Source organism: Acomys russatus, chromosome 14, assembly GCF_903995435.1.
Source record: "Acomys russatus chromosome 14, mAcoRus1.1, whole genome shotgun sequence".
Classification (NCBI taxonomy): Eukaryota; Metazoa; Chordata; class Mammalia; order Rodentia; family Muridae; genus Acomys; species Acomys russatus.
In genome coordinates, this window is record NC_067150.1 from 53311896 (window position 1) to 53331639 (window position 19744).

The window sequence follows — 19744 nt, forward strand, 5'->3', positions numbered from 1 at the left end:
CAAAATCTGTGTGCTGAAGTCCTTTTGTAGAAATTAGCACAATACTTTGATTAAACTTCCAGAAATCCTCCTCCCGTGAGTCACCCCATACTACTCACACACTGCCTGCTACAATACAAAGGCTTTGTCAGTATTTGTTATACTGTATTGTTTAAGGAATTACCATAAGAAACGGAAGTTTACATAGTTTTTCTCACAAACATTTTTGAGTTCATGTTGGTCAAATTCACCAATATGGAACTTGCTGAGATGAAGGACCAACCACATTATGTTTATTCACACTTTAGAGGGAAATGTAATTCCTATTTTAACTGCTCTATGATTTTGTTCTATAGCCCAGGCTAGCCTTGAACTCAAAATCCTTCTGCCTACAATGTACTATCATGGCTTGCTCACTAACATACTTTTATATTAGGATACTTTTATTTAAAACTTCATATGCTGTAAATCACTTACTTTATTAGTCTCTCAAAGTCTTCCTAGTTCTGTTAAATTTACTAGGTAAAGCAAAACACAGTATGAATTTCTTTTTAGGATAGGAACAAAACCAGCATTAACCTTTTAGCTTTGAAAACAAAAAGCACAACTTAGAAATAAATGAGCACTTGGCATGCAACTACTCATAACATTAATCTGTTTTTAAAAGCCAATTATTTCAGAAAACAAGTTTTATATTATTTTTAAGTAGTTTGTGTATTCTTTCAAGACAGGGTTTCTCTGTGTAGACCTGACTGACCTGGAACACACTCTGTAGACTGGCCAGAAACTCAGAGACCTACCTGCTTCCGCCTCCACTACATCTAGCTAGAAAACTAGTACTTCTAAGGACTTCTTCCATGTCAAGATGCTGGGCTCAGTAGAGATACTTAAGACTCTCACATGCATATTTAAATTAAAGTAATGAACTCAGTGCTGAAGTGCTACAGTAGCCACAGACAATAGCTAATGAGTGGATATGGCTATGCTCCAATAAAACATTACTTACTAAGACAAGTGGCTAGGCTATGGGCCAATCTGACGACTTCTGCCCCAGGCAAACATTTCTTTTCAACATATTATACCTTCGGTAATCATACGTTCCTCTTTCCTTTGTATCTGATAGTTGTTACAAGAAACACTAGTCATTTAAGTGGTAAAGGACTCCCACCATCCACTTTTGATGGACAGGATTTCATGTTTTCCAGTGGGGCCTCCAACCTGCTAAGTAGCTGAGGATGACCTTGAATTTCTGATCTTCCTGACTCTGCCTCCGAAGTGTGAAGATTACAGGTGTCCTCTACACTTGGCTTAAGTGGTATGAGGGATGGAGCCCAGAGCTTTGTGTGTGTTAGGCAAGCATAAAATCTTTTAAGAAGCCATAAAAATGGTTCTTAAGTATAAATCTCTAGTTAGACTGAAAAATAAAAATGTGTAATAAAATAAAAATTAAAACATGTTTGAAAACATGTAAGGGCACAATTATATTTTATTAAATAATCTTACCTTAATCAAATGAAACAATCAAAATCCTAGTACATTTCTGGCTTCAATTCAAAAATTATTTGAATTAAAACTTCAGTTTCTTGTTAAATTCCTAGAACAAAATGAAAAACTTTTAAGTATGGATATGGTTACAGATGAAATGTAGCAAATACCACACTCCAACTGTCCCACCAACTGAATGTAGCTCTAAGACCTGGATAAAATGCCTAGAATAGAATACATGGGAACTCTGAGAAGTAAACAGCAACAGGCAGATGCTGTAAGAGGACCAGAATGCAAAGCACCACTTTAGAATGGCCATCATTTTGTTCTCTGGTATCATCCAGCCTGAAGTGTATAGAACCCAAATGAAAAGTTTCATGTTCCAGCTGTGACTGGAGGGGGGAAATTTTAACATTCACAAGGGAAGTGTAGGTCTCTCCCTCTCCCTCCCACCTCTCTCTTTCTTCTCCATTCTAGGTGCAGCCGCCTGTGGGAGCAATGGAAATAAGGATCACGAGTCTAAAACTCAGGAGCAAGGAAACTGCTCTCTGGTCAAAGGCGCTGCAGTTTCAAGAGGGCATGTAGAATCCCTAGTGTGTGTGTGGTTCCACACCCCACCCTGGCCCAGCCCCTTCTATGTCCTCCTACTGCTTAGTCTTGAGGATGAGCACAGTTCCATGGAGTGTACTTTAACAAATGAAGCTTCCCCTTTCTGGTCAGAGACTGGAAAGAGAGGAGCCCAGAGACAAGGAGCGCAAGACCGCAGCAAAACACCATCCTGTAGGTGCATCATGACATATGATGGGGCTACAAACTGACAACCTATCCATTGTTGAAAATACTCTACAAGATGCATAGCACACCTAGCCTACTGAACATCACAGCCTAATCTATATGCTTTCAGGCCACTACTTAGGCCACAAGTAGGTGAAATCTAATTCAAAGCAGGTTTCAAAATAAAGTGTTGAATATCTTATATAATCTACTGAACATTAGTGAAATGCAGAAAATGTAGATGGTTTGCTTTAGTCTGTGACAAAGCTGAAAAGATCCTAAGTCTAGCCATCATAAATGGAGGACTGTTTGGATTGGATGATAAATTAACATATTAACTATACACATTGATATAAATGACCAATGGGAAGAAAAACAGAAAAAAAACTTCCTTAGTGAATTCCTAACAATGCACATCCATTTGCTCTATCTGTAACATGAAACTTCACTGCCCTAGCTCGAGTATGGGCTGAATTCAATAACTCACTTCCAAAGGTTAGATACAGACGGACAAAAATACTTCATTGTGGAGAAACTGAGCAAACACTACTTTCTGCAAGTAAAAGCATTGCCTTCATGTACAACCAGAAAGAGTGAAAGGGCACTCTGCTTCTGTGTGGCTATTTTCTAAAACCTAAAGTTTAATCATGAGTAAAGCCAGACAAAGCACATGAGATGCATTCTATAGAACATCTGGCTACTACTCAGAACAGTCAAGGTCATGTAGAGCAAAAACAGACAGGAAACTGTTACAAACTATAGGAGACTTTCCACAGAATCATGTGGCATCCTGGACTAAGAGGAAATCAGCGAGGAATGAGTTGGAAACCCAAAGTTGCTGTCAACCTGACCACTGCTGGAATTAACTGAGCCCAAGCAGCTGGGTACGTACACCTGTGAGGGATTTTTCTTGATTGGATCAGAAGACCCACCTTACATCTGGGCCACATTTTCTGGTGACAGCTTATACAAAAGACACGGAAAAAGGAAGCTATTGTTTTTTGCTTACCCCGACTTTTGCTGCCAAATTCATTCCATGACTGGTATTAGAGCCTACTTACTTCTTCAGGATTCCAATGTATATTAAAAACCAGCTGAGACATTTAGCCTCCTAGACCAAACTATTATTGGATTCTTGGACTTTCTATCAGGAGACAACCATTATTTGACTAGCAGGATCACAACCTCTAAGTCACTCTAATTTAGCAAATATTAAGTCAAGTTTTATGCTGCTAATAAAACTTAGCCTAGTGTAGTGTTATACACCTGTAATTCCAGTTACTTGTAAGGCTGAGGCAGGAAGATTACAACTTTCAGGCCTGACAGGACTATATAGTGAAATCCCATCTCACAGACCAAACAACCCCATCCCCACCCCCAAGAATAAGTCCCCAAAGCTCTTTTTAAAGAATACTGACTTATGGGCCAGGGTCAAGACTCAGTGTATACAGTGCTTCTGTGTAGGCATGAGGACCCAGGTGTGACGCAGGTGCTTGGGGTAGAGGCAGGCAGAGATAGGAAGGCCCTGGGGGCTTTCTGGCCAGTCAATCTATCAGCAACAGTGAGCTCTCGCTGCAGTGAAAGATTTGTCTCCAAAAGGAAGGTAAACAGCAACAGAGAAAGACACCCAACACAGACCCTGGTCTCCATGTGCAGGTGCTCTGTAAACACACATTCACCACCCAGCCACTCTCACCTACACTCCTAACTTACAACAGTAGAAAATGAGGGGTAAGGTAAGTGTGGGTTATCACAGAGAACATTCTGAAAATGAAAAATAATACTTCATTTCCCTTTTTATTATCAGGGAACATAAGAGTTTATTATCATGGAAAGTAAGACACTTGAATACGTAGGGTGAGAGAAAGCAAGCTGATTAAGTAAGAAAGGGATTTCACAAGTAATTCCACTCTGGTTTATCTTACCTCCACTAAGGAAGCAGTACTATAAGCTTCCAATAAATGACTATTACATTACTTATACATGGTCACAGAATATCAACGTCCCTGCATTGTAATAATGAGATAAAATTAAACACAATGGTCTCATGTCTCAAATATTTTCTTCATATAATCTGATCTTTTGATTACTATTTATCCTATTTATTATTAAAAAAAAAAAAAAAAGAGGAAGAACATTCACCCAACTCCTCTATTTAAGGAGAACTCAGTTTTCGACTGGGCTAACATCAGCAACACATTTGCACTTGCACTAACTTCAACTAAAGACAAAAGGACTGTAAAGAACAGCCCTCGCCCCAAGGCCACCTGCTCTAATTTTACATTCAATGAGAAATGAAATGGCATGCTTCAATAATTTAGGTTTGCTCCAGAATCACATTATGGAAAATGATTTACATTGGTTACTGAATCCTTTCTAACCAAAGCTGCCTATTTGTGTTAAAATTTCAATAAAGTCGCAGCACGCATGTAGTCCCAGCACTCAGGGAGGCAGAGACAGAGAGATCTCTAAGTTTGAGGCCAGCCTGGTCTACAAAGCAAGTCCAGGACAGCCAAGGCTAAATAGAGAAGCCCTGTTTCGAAAAATCAAACAAAAAAAGGTCAAATTATCTTCAACATTCATTCAAACAGTTTCTACTAGAAAGCTGTGTGCTTAGTGTTTCACATAATTACCACTAGATGTTTGATTTACTTTTATAGCCAGGCAATGATGGCATGTACACCTTTAATCCTAGCACTCAGGAGGCAGAGGCAGGTGGATTTCTGTTGAGTTCCAGGCCAGCCTGCTCTACAGAGCAAGTCAAGGCTCAACAGAGAAACCCTGTCTCAAGAAACCAAGGGGGAAAAAGGGTGATTTAATCAAATCAGACTTCCAAAAACACAAGACACAGGCCAAGAAGCTTCTGCCAGGTTGACATAGCTTGGCTGTTTCTCTGGGGCACTGGATGTGTTTATGTATATTCTATATTTTAATATTTGGAATCACAGAGATTTTCTCCCTTCTCCAAAGAATCAAGAAAACCTTAATCATTGTTTTTTCTTTTCTTCCATTTCGTTGTGTAGGACCCATGACACCAAACTCCCCTTCATCTTTAGTGCTTGCAGTAAAGCCAACATATAACAGCTATTTGAATCTTAGCTCTATTTAGTCAATTAACAAACATTTAATAAGATAAATAAAACAAGACAAAATCCCATGACCATGGAAATTACTATGAGTGAACACAGTTGGCCTTTAGAAGATGGAAGAGGCAATGGGAAAGAAGGTCAACACACAGCTGTTTCGTGTGGGCTATGACCTCATCTGTGGTTGCATAACTCAAATGAAGGTCACAAAAACTTTGGCAAGAGTAAAAGGTTCCTGCATGTGCAACAACCAAAGCTTGATTCAAAACCAACCAGCAACGAGCCCAGAGTGTTTCCAGAAGTGTTCTCTGTGATGAATGCAGCACAGGCTTCACATGTTCTGAACATGTGAAGAGCCATGGTTCTGAAAACATAACTCACATTGTGCACATGCCTTCATGCCATGCAATGCTAATACACACAGACATAAACACTGAAGCTCGGAGTCTAATGCATCACACTATGAACTGCAGTGCTTTAAATGTACATAAAAACTCTTCTGCTCTTACGGAAACACACTGTTTTAATTATGGAAATCAAAGAATTTTAATATTTTCCTATCATCATTTCTTGGCATGTAAGCATCTTTGTGTTGCATTGGGCTAAAATATTTTATTTAAAATTTTGTTGTTTGAACATATTGTCTTGAGTTTCTTTTTTAAAAATAGTTAAATATATTTTGGAGTGGCAGTATACAATTTTCCAACTACTTCTATAACAGCCCTAAACATACTTGTGCCATTTTGTTCCAGGTATCTATGTAAAGTTATGTTCTCTCACTACTGACAATTATAAAATCAAAATATTGACCAACTCTGAAAAAAGATAAAGATGCTCTAGGCCCTACAGTGTCAGATATTTAGACAAGATTTAATTCTTATAGGAGAAATATGCATCTCATTAGTATGAAAATTTGCTTTCATCTTTAATGAACAAAAAAATTATATATAAGCCAAGGCACTGTTTTAAAATAAATATATGGTTATAATTAAATGTTTGATTTGTACACGTTTTAAATGCCTATATACCCAAAGTCTCATGAAATTTTTTGCTAAGAAGGGGCCATAAATGGAAAAAGTTTAAGCAGCTTGGATGGACAATAAGCTGAGGTTACCAGCTTGTTTATACCATAAGGCTTTACACCGTAAGAACCTAAACTGGAGCCAGGGATAGTGGCGCACATGCTTTTAATCCCAGCACTCGGGAGGCAGAGGCAGGTGGATCCCTGTGAGTTTGAGGGCAACCTAGTCTACAAAGTGAGTCCAGAACAGCCAAGGCTACACAGAGAAACCCTGTCTAGAAAAAAAAAACAAAAACAAAAAACAAACAAAAAAAGAATCTAAACTGGGGAGACTAAATTGTAGTATCCAAAACAGCAGACCTCTGTCATTATCATTGTTACTGCAATATTCTATTTTTCTTCAAGTTCCATTTAATAGGAATTTTTACACATGAAATAAACCCAACAAGATACTATAGTTTCTTAGCTACTGAAATACTAAACAGGGATATTTCACAGGTACTTTTTAAAGATTACAACACATTAAACCACCTGCTTCTATCAAAATGAAGGCAGCTATCTATTGCCTTCCTTCACCCAAGTTAACACCGTATCAGAACACAATAGAGGTCGATGTGCGTGGAAGGAAACCCAAGTGTTCCACCCACTATTCCTGAAGTCCTTCTTCTAGAGATGATGTTCAATCCCCAGAACCCATGTAAAAGAAAATAGGGCTCGAAGTGGAAGTTTCTGGTTTCTTTACAAACTCAGTTGTGTCATATGAATATGTTTTTTGTTTTGGTTCCAAGTGTGGGATGTGGGAATGTTTTTCTGCCACTGAAAACAGATTGCTGAAAGGGTGCATGAAGTTTTGCTGGAAGCTGTCTTGTGTGAAGGGCGTGGTTTTTGCCAGCTGGAAAACATCTTTTTGTGGACTCTGATATATATATAAGCCCACAGGCAGTGAGACAACATTTCTGTATCGCTGTGCTTTGCAATGCTTCACTTGCACCGCTTTGCTGGTCTTTGCTTTTCTACACTTCACAGACAAAAAAGCTCTAGAGTACATCTCATAGATAATTACACAAGAGACTGACCTCTGAGTTCCACATGCACACATCCATATGCACATACAACTGTATATATACAAAATTTGTGTAATTGTACAAAGCATAACCATTGTAACCATTAATAATGTTAAACTGCAAAAGAATCAAGAAGGGGTTTAAGACAAAGAACTTAGTATGTACCAAATATAAGAAGAAGCCTTATGCCTTAAAGGTTCCATGTGACATTTATACATTGTAGAGTAAACCTACTTTATATTTAGCCATTTGCTAACAGCTCTGACTATAAAAAAAAAAAGCCCCCCTGTGATGGCCACTTTTGAAATTAATGCCTGGATAGATTGTCTATAAATTTCATATACCAATACTTAAATTCCAATCCATTACTAAAGTTCCCCTCACTACTTTGGGATCACTGAGAAAACTCAGAATAACTACCTTCAGAAGTCTAATGAGAATTCTGTAATTTCCTCATAAGAGGTAAATGGCAGCTCACTCAGAGTACAGTGGGGAACTAACATGCGACGAAGATAGAAGCTATGAGAGTAGCAAACAGATAGTAAATCCCATTATTTTAAATGCCACAGTGAGAACTTTTTCCTTTTTAAGACAGGATTTCACTGTGTAGCATAGCCCTAGGCTGGCCTGGGACCATCTCATATGTAAACCAAGTTGGCTGCAAATTCACAGAGATCCCCTCTTCAGTGCTGGCATTAAAGGTGTGTGCATTAACACCCAATCTGAGAAGATAATCTGCTTCTGAGTTGGCAATTCTTCACTGTTGAATACTGCCTCAAAGTTACTGCTGATTTTTTTTTAATTGAGTAACTCCTTGTTACATGTTGAAAGGGAGAGAAAGGACTTTACTATTTAGTACAGTAACAATTATTTACAGAATTACTGTGTGTGTGTGTGTGTGTGTGTGTGTGTGTGTGTGTGTGTGTGTGTGTGTGTGCGTGCGTTCTGGTATTAAACGTGTGTGCCACCACATAGGTTAGTCTGCTACTCTTAAGTCTTTTATTTCATACTCCCACATCTATCCTTTAGTAAGGAAAAAACAAAACTAAACTAAAACCAAAACCAACCTTATGTTTAAAAGAACAAAATGTCAGGACAAACTGGAACCCCAGAACTCTGGAGGCTGAGGCAACCGAGGCCATGGTGAGATCCAGGCTCAAAGGGGAGAGAGTAAGAGAAGAAAGGTGTGGTGAGAGCAGATGAGACAGGAAAGCATGTCACAATGCAATCGTAAGTTAGCATTTTAGTCACAGTATATTATCTACATCATTCAAAAAAACAGGAGAGCAGCAGAGAGAGGCTACACCAAACTGCAAACATTTTGTTCCCTGCCCCAAAACCAAGTAATGGATTATTAAAGAATCTTGTTACAGATTAAAATTGATTTACGTTCAAAGTTAGAGCTTTTGTTTCTAAGTCTGGAATCACCTCTTTGTCACTTTGTATTTACATACTTGTTCTAAAATATTAACAACAACCTCACAAACAGTCTGTTTAACAGCAATTAGAATTTATCTAGTTAACACAACAGAAAGCCTGCCACAACACAGATGGTAGAAGACTTTCTCCTTTCCTCATCAGTGTCAAAGAACTTCTATTTCATGATTAGGAAATCTGCACACAGTATTTACAAAATACAAATTAGAGACAGAATCATTTTATTAGGAAAGTCTGTACAGCAAAATTCTTGGTCCATCCGTTCTTTCTTTCTTTTCCAAGACAGGGTTTCTCTGTGTAGCCTTGGCTGTCCTGGAACTCACTTAGTAAACCAGGCTGGCCTCTGCCTCCTGAGTTCTAGGATTAAAGGCAGGTGCCACCACCGCCCAGCTCTTGGTGTTCTCTCTCTCTCTCTCTCTCTCTCTCTCTTAAAAGGTTGATTTATTATGTATACAGTGCTCTGCCTACATGTACACCTGCCCACCAGAAGAGGGATGGTTGAGAGCCACTATATGGTTGCTGGGAATTGAACTCAGGACCTTTGGAAGAACAGACAGTACTCTTAACTACTGAGCCATCTCTCCAGCCCCTCTTGGTTATCTCTTAACAGAAAGATGTTTCTTATGACTCTGGCCAAACCCAGTCAAGTATGAGATTAAAGAATGAGGACAGTCTGCACTGTTGATTTGACTTGGGTCTTTAAAGCACACCAATTCCCTGAAAAGCAAAAGTTCCCAAATTCCACTGCAAACTGGAACCATCTCAGCAGCATTTGAAAATCTGAATGTGAAAACTACACCCCAAACTCCAGTCTGGATATGAGACAGGGATGAGTATTCTTAAAATTCCTAAGTAGTTACATATGGCTCATTGCTGGCAATTTATAGTATCAGGAGGCTTGGCATCTGGCACCAGCCTGTCACTAGCAAGCTTGGGTACATCTCTGTGTGACTATTTCCTCATTTGAAAAGTTATTTCTAATATTTAACATGCTGTGAGTATAGGATGATATTCTTTAGTTCTCCTGCAAAGACTGAGCTGACTTCAACATGTAAACTATGCCAAGGGGGTGGGCAACCAATAACAAGAAACAGTTGGAATAAGCGGTCTGTTAAAGAGCTTAGTTTTACAAGGAAAGATTATTTTTACATTATATATCAAGTTCAGCTATACTTCAACTGCAGAGATTTTTATATACCCACCTCCTTCCAAGTCATAAAATAGTATCTATGCTGGAAATGTCTGAAAACTTGAATTATCTTAAAATATAACAATCTTTCAAATTTCTATAAAAGCATCTACATATTTTCTGGTTTTAATAGCTTTCCTACTTTTGTTGAGCTCTTATAGATATTTCTTCTTCTTCTCCTTCTTCTTCTCTTCCTCCTGCTCCCCTTGCTCCTCCCCCTCCTTTTCTTTTTTTTAAGATAGGGCTTCTCTGTGTAGCTTTTGCTGTCCTAAACTCGCTTTATAGAGCAGGTTAGCCTTGAACTCACAGAGATCTACCTGCCTCTGCCTCCCTGAGTGCTGGGACTATTACAGGCATTCTCCACAGAGCCCAGATTTAACTTCTTTTCTTGATGATAGTAGTCTGGTTGCTTTCACACAGGGTCTTACTATGTATCCCAGGTTGCTATGTACCCTCCAACTTGGCCCTCTCCTGACTCAGCCTCCACAATTTTAGGATTATAGCCACATGTCACTAGATATAACTTAACTTTAACACTCAATATTAACATTAACTCATTTCACATAAAATAAAATCACTAGAGAAAAAAAAAACCCAGGAACTTGGGTACAAAGCATGTTATCTAATAGTCCTAAACTAAATTCTTACCCTCACCCAGTTCTCTTACAAATGAAAATTACCAGTTATGAAGATGCTGAAAGAAAAAGTTAACTCCTGCAACCAGATGAGCATCTTATATACCAGTATATGAAGACTGGACAGCAAACTTCAAAGATCTCCCTCATGATCTACTCAGTATTCACACATTTATGTAATCTTCCTAAAAGTAGGATGGACCTAGAAGCCTGTTGACAAAAAAATCAAATATGGCAGATATTATAGGCAGCCACTGTGCAACAAGGTTATGAAAGACTCATGTTCCTGCTCCCATGTTGTATCTGGGACTCTTTCTTGTCTTGCTTGCTCTGGCAAAGTCAGCTCCCAAGTTGTGAGATGATTTACAAGTACACATGGCAAAGAACAGAGAAGGCTCTGGCCGCAGGCAGCCTGCGAAGAAATGAATCCTGCCAACCACCATATGAACAAGCTAGGAAGTGGATCCTTCTACAGCAAACTGCCCATTCATCCTCCTCCTCCTCCTTTTCCTTCTTTTTTCACATTGCTAGAAATCAATCCAGGGCCCTACCCAAACCGGGTAGGTGCTCTACCACCTAGTTACATCCTCTGCTTTCCCCATTTTCTCTCAAAACCACACTGATCAGGCTTTCCCCAAGTTCGCTTCATGTTTTCCACATTACTAATTAAAATGTCCTGGAGTTCAGGTCTTGGACCTCCTCTCTTTCACCTTTGCTCACTCCCCAAGTGGTCTCCTCCAGACTTTACATTCGTAGCATCTACAAACTGATATATCCCAAATTATTTATATTTGGTCTTCTCTCTGCAACTGTTCTCTAATATACACATCTACCTAGTGAGCATATTTTACCAGCACATTTTAATATGTACTGAAGTTCAAAAAACAAAGCCTTGATTAACTTAACAATATCTCACCACACCAAGTTTTCAACTGTACAGGCCAAAAACCTTAGTTAGCTCAGTATCCTGCATCATCTCTCTGTCTCACCTTTCATCTTTTAATTGTTGGTTTTATTTAAAAATAAAATCCAATCTCTTAAAAAAACAAAAACAAAAACAAAAAACAAAAACAAAAAACAAAAACAAACTTCCTCACTGCTGAGGTGCACATGGATTATTGCAATAGTCTCCTAAACTGTCTTTCTGCCTTGAGCCTCTAGTTTCTGTCATCATTAAGAATTAGGTTGCCTGTAATCCCAGCACTCAGGAGGCAGAGGCAGGTGGATCTCTGTGAGTTCGAGGTCAGCCTGGGACCTCAGATCAGGACAGCCAGAGCTACACAGAGAAACCCTGTCTCGAAAAACAAGAATAATTAGGTCATGTGGTCACTCTGTTCAAAACTATCCAATTGCATCATTCTCAGGTCAAAAGACCAAGTCTCAACAAAGTTCTCTCACTTCTCTGGCTAGCTCTCCTCCAGCCTAATTCTAATTCTGTATACTCCAGGCATACTTTCTACAGACATGAGTTGCCCATATAAGTTACTCCCTTGGGCCACTTTCTCAAGCCTGCCCACCTCCAATCCCCATGTCTCTCAACCCTCTCCACATTCCCCTTCTCTCCTTTTTCTCTGTAGTATTTGTTGTTGATACACTGTGTTTTATCTTTTATTTTCTAACCCCATCCATTAGAATGTAAGCACCATATTTAAAAATCACTCTAACAACCAACAGGGTTCTCTCACTGGTCTATGCCAATGACAAAATAATGAGAGTAGTTTCGAAGGCACCAAATGTCACACTCATATTTCAATCACCGGTTTGCACTGTGACAAGTCTAACTCCGAAGCTGCGCTCATATTTTATCATTATAGCCTCTGAACACACACATACTAATTAAAGGAGGAATCAGTTCAGAATCAGGACAATAAGCAGCCAAATTGCTTTAAAAATTAATTTTCTAGGGCCAGGGAGATGGCTCGGTGGTAAGTGGTCACTGGGGCCTGAGTTTGGACCATTAGCACTCTTATAAAAAGCCAGGTACTGATGTGCATGCCCATAACATCAGCACTGGAGGACAGAGAGGCAGATCCCAAAGTCTCTGGTCAGCCACCCTACCCCAAACTGTGAACTTCTAGCTCGAGACAGGGAGAAAGCCAAGCAGAAAGACTCTTCCTGTGCTGCTCTGGCTTTGGTATGTGTACACATAGGAACACGTGCCTACAGACTCACAGGCATGTGCCACACACATACGTATTGCACACATATACAAAACAATAATAACTTTCTCTTGATAATCCAAGGTGGAAACTTCACATGCAATGTCACAGTTAAAGATATTAAATACTAGGAATTCAAAAGATAAAACATTTTCAAATAATTTTATATGAACATTTAAAAGTATTTAATTCTTTCATACTGGGTTATATCTTCTGCCAAAGATACCAATGTATTTACATCAATTTTCCAACCTAGACATTATTTTCATTTTTCTTTTCCTAAACTATCAGCAATAAAGAGAATACAATATTTAGATGAGAAACTAAATCCACAGTTAAAAGCAAGACTTGACTAAGCTGAGCTAATTTTATCAACGGTTTTTACACTTGTGGTGTATAGTTCTACATTTCCAAAAGTACTTTCACACCCTCGTTGTGATCTTCATACTGACATGTAGGGCAGACGGTATCACATCTACCCATACCTCCCAAACACACATATTTCTCAGATGGAAAAAAGCTACCTTAGGTTTAACTACTTTGCTCCAGGTTACAAAGCTATATACAATCAAAGTAAGCTATAACTGACTGGGGTTTTCCGTTCTAATTTAAGCCCACTCCTTTCTACCACAACACATCCCATTCATTACTCACTGACTAAGAGCGCCACCACACAGGTCTACAAAGAGTTACTTGATCATCTAGCAGCTTCCTGCGTGGAGTGGAGATCTTCATTTCCTATTTATTATAAAAATGCTTTGTAAATAGTGCAAATGTTTTCAAATTCTTATTTTAAAAAATTAAAAAGTCAGCCAGGCAGTGATGGTGCGCACCTTTAATCCCAGCACTTGGGGGGCAGAGGCAGGTGATCTCTGTGAGTTCAAGGCCAGCCTGGTCTACAAAGTAAGTCCAGGACAGCTAAGGATACACAGAGAAACCCTGTCTTGAAAAACATCATCATCATCATCGTCATTCAGAAAAAGTCCAGGAAGTCAGTATTTAAAACTGAGTATCAAAAGCCATATAAATACAAGCTTCTGTCTGCATACAGGTCAGTGTTTAACGGTTGCTTTCACACACAGTACAGTGTTTTAGAACCTCTGAACTGTCAAACAGAGATCAATACCAAAGCAAGCGCTCAAAGAAGGTATTTAACAGAAGCCATTTCAGCTCAACCATTTTATTACTGTTAGAGCCTCTCTCTCCATCTGAATATATTAGCAATCCTGATTCAAATTTAAAAATAATCAATTATTTTTGCCCTTCTCCCCAAAAACTTTAGCTCAGGTTCAGATACACAAATGGCCCCACATCTCCTTTCATCTGAATTTCTTCCTGTTCCCCTTAATATTCTCTGGGAGGGATTCTTTAACCACTCCAATCTCATGAAGACCTCAAAGCAAACCAAAAGCAGGTCATGTCAAGAGCCAAACGACCCCAAAAAGCACACATCATGTAAGATGGAGCCTGGTATACCTTACACCTCGCCAAAACTCAACTTAGTAGAAATCAAGATTTACTTCTGAACCTGGTCAGTCTCCACCTAATCTTAACCCAGAAGCTATTAGTTGGATGCTCAAACTGCAGTAAGGCTGCAAATCTAGTGGACAATAAGCCTACATGGGATTCCTGGGATACAGCACAGGTGTCAAGAGCCATTCAGCTCTAGAACCAGGCAAAAGTAAACTAAAAGTAGGTAAAACTAAAAGTTTCTGAACACAAGGCTTTGACTTTGTTGCAAAGCATGTGCTTCTATGTGTCAGCTTTTCTTTCTTCCATTTCTCTGCCAATACTAAGAGACTGGAATACCCTCAGATTTTATGATAGCTACTTCAGGAACCCATAATTCAGCTGGGCATGGTGGCATATGCCTGTAATCTCAGTACTCAGGAAACTGAGGCAAGAGGATTGCATGTTCAAGATATACTTGGGATATAAAATGAACTCCAGCAATCCTGGCTACACAGTGAGACTCTGTAGAAAAAAAGGAGAGAAAGTAGGTAGGAGAAAAAAAAAGCATATTAGTAAACCTGAAAACATGGGATAAAACTGTTCCAAAAGAAAAATGGAAAAACAAAACAAAACAAAACCCTGAAAGAAACAAAAAGAGGGTGACAGCTCTCCACAAATGAACAGACTAGACTCAATGACCTTTGGGACAATATTAAGAGTTAAACATGCAGCTGGGCATGGTGGCTGTAATCTCATCACTCAGGGAGGCAGAGGCAGGAGGATCTCTGAGTTCGAGGGCAGCCAAGGCTTCACAAAGAAACCCTGCCTCGAAAAACAAATCAAAACAGTTTAACATATGGCCAGTTAAAAACAAAACTGGGGCAATATTAGAAAAAGTGGTGGAGAAAGTATTTTTTAAGACTACACACTCACAGTTCTAAGAAGTTCAAGGAAGGCCTAGGAGAATAAACATGGGTGCACATGCATACAAAAAGCCTATCACAAACTGCTAAAAAGGATGGCCAAATCATTTGTGCATTCCAGGGTTAAAAAATGAATTATGAATAGTAAAACCAAGAGAATTATCACATATTTCTTCTTGGAAAATGGAAATGTCAGTTTACTCAATGAGTAGAATTTTGTGTTTACTTAATTTCTAAATTTCAGCATTTTCTTTCACAAAATGGGGATACTAAAATCTCTTATCAGGTTGAAGGGAGAATTAAATTATAGAAATGTTAACTTCTTTGTATGCCTGTAAATGGTAGCAAAGCCAATACATGTTAGCTCGTCTCTCTCATCAACTCCTAAAGAGTCAATATAGAACCTCCTATGTAAAAGAAAAGCATGCACTGCACTGGTCTTTTCACTGTGAAATTTATTTTGATAGGTAACACTGACTAGTACAAACAAAAAGGTCAATACTGTCAATTCAAGAAGCATACGTGTGTTGGCTCCCCAATAACAATAAGATACTAACACTGCATTTGATGTTCTACAATTCAATTAATATATTCAGAATCAACATGAACATTAACCTAAGACATGAATTAGGTAATTTTAAAAATCAAGTTTCTTCATGTTATCTTATTTTCTTCCATTTTCAAATACAAACTTTTACATTTCAGAGTTTCAGAAATAAAATATGTTTTCTTCTATAGTACTAACAACCAAATTTGCTATTTTTCAGTGTGAAACCTCAAAATAACAAAGCTCTGAAAAAGGAAAAGAACACAGCACATAACAGAAAAGTCAATTGCTGAAATAAATAAAGGTAGCCACCACACCCTATGAGCCACATAAAGCAATACAACTAGCATCTAATCCATTGTTGACTTTTTAAAACATCAGGGCAATATTTCAAAGTTAAAAATTCTAAGAAATATTTAGTGTACACATTAAGTAAAATCAAGTATTCAAGCAGCTGACCTATGAGACAACTGTCTTTTTAATTAAAAAAAAAAAGAAGTGCACATTTTATTTTTTATATATACAATATATCTTAGACATTCAGAAGCTAAAAATATTTCTTAGGACTAATATTTCTCAGGTTATTAAGTTTTCTTTCCTGTAACTGCTCATTCTTTAGTTTGTATAAAAACAATTTTAAATGCATACTACTCTGTAGTTTTAAAAAATTTCACATTAGCTTATTTAATTCCAATAAAAACACTTGGTAAGAGTTAGCATTCTCAGAGGGGTGTGGTGTTACATGCCCGTAATCCCAGCACTCAGGGAGCTGAGGCAGGCAGATCTCTGTGAGTTTGAGGTCAACCAGGTATACAAAGTGAGTCCAGGACGGCCAGGACTACACAGAGAAATCCTGTCGAGAGGTCTGGGAGATGAAGTGGCTTGCCTATGATCACACATTACTGGAAGGCAGTGGAGCTAGAATTATAACCTCAATCATAATAGCTTCTTTTTTGTTTTGGTTCAGTGTTGGCTACTTTTGACAGGGTGGGAAAAAGAGAAATCAATCACTAAAGCGTCTATGTAAATGGTAGCTAAATCAATTATCTGGAGGTGAAAGGTTAGGAATTGTTGCTTACAAGGAGCTACGTGTTCAATTTGCGATCTAGCTCATGCCTTCTCACCACTGCAGCATTCTCTTTTCAGAAAGAAATGCTTGGTTAAGTGTTGTGTTGCTTTACATGATAGAAACCCATGAACATAGCAACTAAACCAACAAGACAGAAGCAAGAGCATTTTGGTTTATTATAGACATATTAAAAAGCTTCAAGACACTAGAATACAACCAAGGCAGAAACTCTAAGATACTACAATTGTCACCTAAAATATCCACTCTACAACTGAGTGACAGCAACTTGGAACTGACTTTAGCTCAATGTTGGGCCTACCTCACTGCCATAAATTGATTCTGACATAAAAGGGACTCAGGCTAGTAGGATACAAGATTTTCTGGTTATGTCTGTCCTTGGGGGGGGGGGGGGAGAGGAATCAGCCTGTTTCATCCTTTAGAACAGTAGAACAGTGGTTCTCAACCTTGGGGTTGCAACCCTTTTGAGGGGTTGTATATCAGATATTTGCGTTATAATTCATAGCAGTAGCAAAATTACAGTTATGAAGTAGCAATAAAATAATTTTATGGTTGGGGTTTGCCACAACATTAAGGACCTGTATTAAAGGGTTGCAGATATGGACGGTTGCTTTAGAACATAAGAATTCTTTCCTATGCAAAGTGAACTGGACCAACGAGAAGAATCTGAATCTTCTGAGTCTGCGTGAATGCGCTCACTGGCTAACCTGGAAGCCTACCTTGCCTCTACTTCAAGACGTGCTAAACTGATTGATTTCCTTATGGTGTAAGGCTACCTGAAATGTTTTTAAATTTTATTTAATGTTCAAACAGTTGTAATGGGAACAGATATTAGCTGACATATATAAAAGGCATCTGTGACACAATTAATAAAGATAGGGATTATAGGACACACATTTTTTTACAGCTGTTGTTTTTCTCTGGTTTAGATATTCCTGGAAGACTTAGAAGGAGGCAACCTTGTGAGGGAAACCTGTTATTATTCTATGCTGAATGCTCACAGCTAAAACTAAACAGAGGAAATAACTGGGCAGCTGCAACAATTAATGTTCATAATCAGTCCTGGAAAACTTAAATGATGCTCCTCTGCTAACTCTGGTGTTGGGAATGGCAATTTTTATTTAGTTTAGTTTAGTTTAGTTTTTTAGGTCTCACTATGTAGCTGTGACTGCCCTGGAACTCACTATGTACACCAGGCTAGCCTCAAACTCATAAAGATCCTCCTGCCTCTGCCTCCTTGTACTCAGATTAAAGGCATGCGCCACTATACCCTGCTGACATTTCATTTTTTAGAATAAAATTCTGGATAGTCAAAAACAGAGAATGCTTCTAAGTTGTAAATGATTCTAAAAGAGAGAGATTTAAAAAGACATCAAACAAGAAGAAAAGGCCTTCAATTACAAATTACACTAGTTTTTGCTATCCTCCAACACCCACTCTTCATACTGCCTACGCCTCCATCCATATACGGCCTTTGTCTAACTGTTACTTAGTTCTCCCTTATTATTGTGTGTGTTGTGTTCACTCTCCTGGCTCCTCTCAGTACAGAGCCTGGAGGTGAACAAGTATCCTGTGTCCATTCCACACATTTCTGCGTGCTTCTCCCCCAAGACATTCAATTTGGATTCTACTGTCACAGACTATTGCTGTTGTTAATTACTTATCAAGTGCTCCGCTTACTTCTTCAGGACTCCAGCTGCTCACTCATTCCACCATTATCACTGTCTCCTCCCCAAACCCCTGCTTTGGTATTATTCCTTGACAGTCTCTCTTCCCACGATCTAATTCCAATCTTATTTTAGTCATTAATATCATGGTAAAAGCTTAAACTGAGTTCACTTTAATTCCAATATTATTTTAGCCACTTATGCCCATGGTCAAAGCTTAAACTGTGTTAATTTTAATGAATGCAACTGATTAACACCATCAAGCACCATGCTTTATCAGTTCACTATTTTTACTTACTTATAATTCATCTTGGTTTACTGAGACATGCAGTCCAGGGTAAAGTCAAATCTGCAGTTCTTCTGTCCTAAGTGCTAAAACCATAGTTTTGTTCCACCGCACCTGCTTAGCGTACTGCCATCACTTTTTCCCTTCTCATTCTCTTTACCTGAGGTTAAATTCCTATTCAAGCATTTATTACTTTTTCTGTTGTTTTTTAAAAAACAAAATCCTACTCCTTTGATATTACCAATAAAGATTCAGGAGCCAGATGCTGGGGTGAAAACCTATTAGCTCAGAGAGGCAGAGAAAGCAGCCAGCTGACCTTTCTACTCAGTTCACATCTCAGAAGGAAAAAAAAGCCTTCCTACTAAGCTCACATGCCAGAAGGTAAAGGCCCTTCCTCCTTCTCCATGTTGTCTTAAATACCCTTCAAACTGAATGTCTCTCCTTTCTAATTCCTCTCTATCTGTCCTCCTGACTTCCTCTCATCTCTATGGTTTTTTCCTATGTTCATTTCGAATCAACTGGGTATTTGCTCCACTTCTTGACCTAGGGTTAACTTTATTTAATCCTGTTTATAGAAAGGTCATGGATAAAAGATGTGTGCTAAGGCCAAGGCACACAACAATTACTTGTTACAGTAGACAGAAAGCTCTTGGGTTAAAGGTGTGTGCTTGGGGTGAGTTACACCACAAGAAACAGTTTTTCTCAATTGACAGCCTCAGGGTTCACAATGGGAGCAAATACCCTGCAACATCTGTCTTCTTGCACAAAACAAGCTTTCCTCCTTGATATGCTGTCAATCTTGGTTGGCTAAAACTGGTACCAACCCAATTCCCCACCTATTGCAAGGGTTTTGTTGGGTAAGTACTTTCTCTTTAAATTCAAGGCCAGAAATCGTAAGTGACTCTTTCATGATGCCTAACAAGTTTATTTATTTATTTTTATTTACTGCTGCT

The 19744-nt window shown here is 38.6% G+C and overlaps 1 protein-coding gene across 1 annotated transcript in view; it reads right to left on the reverse strand.

Moving 5' to 3' along the window:
• Glce (glucuronic acid epimerase) overlaps positions 1 to 19744 on the reverse strand; it is a 61792-nt gene that overhangs the window by 27581 nt on the left and 14467 nt on the right. The window contains exon 2 of the mRNA XM_051156621.1: positions 1483 to 1573. The gene's annotated coding sequence lies outside the window, so the exon portion shown is untranslated. The remainder of the gene's footprint in view (positions 1 to 1482; positions 1574 to 19744) is intronic.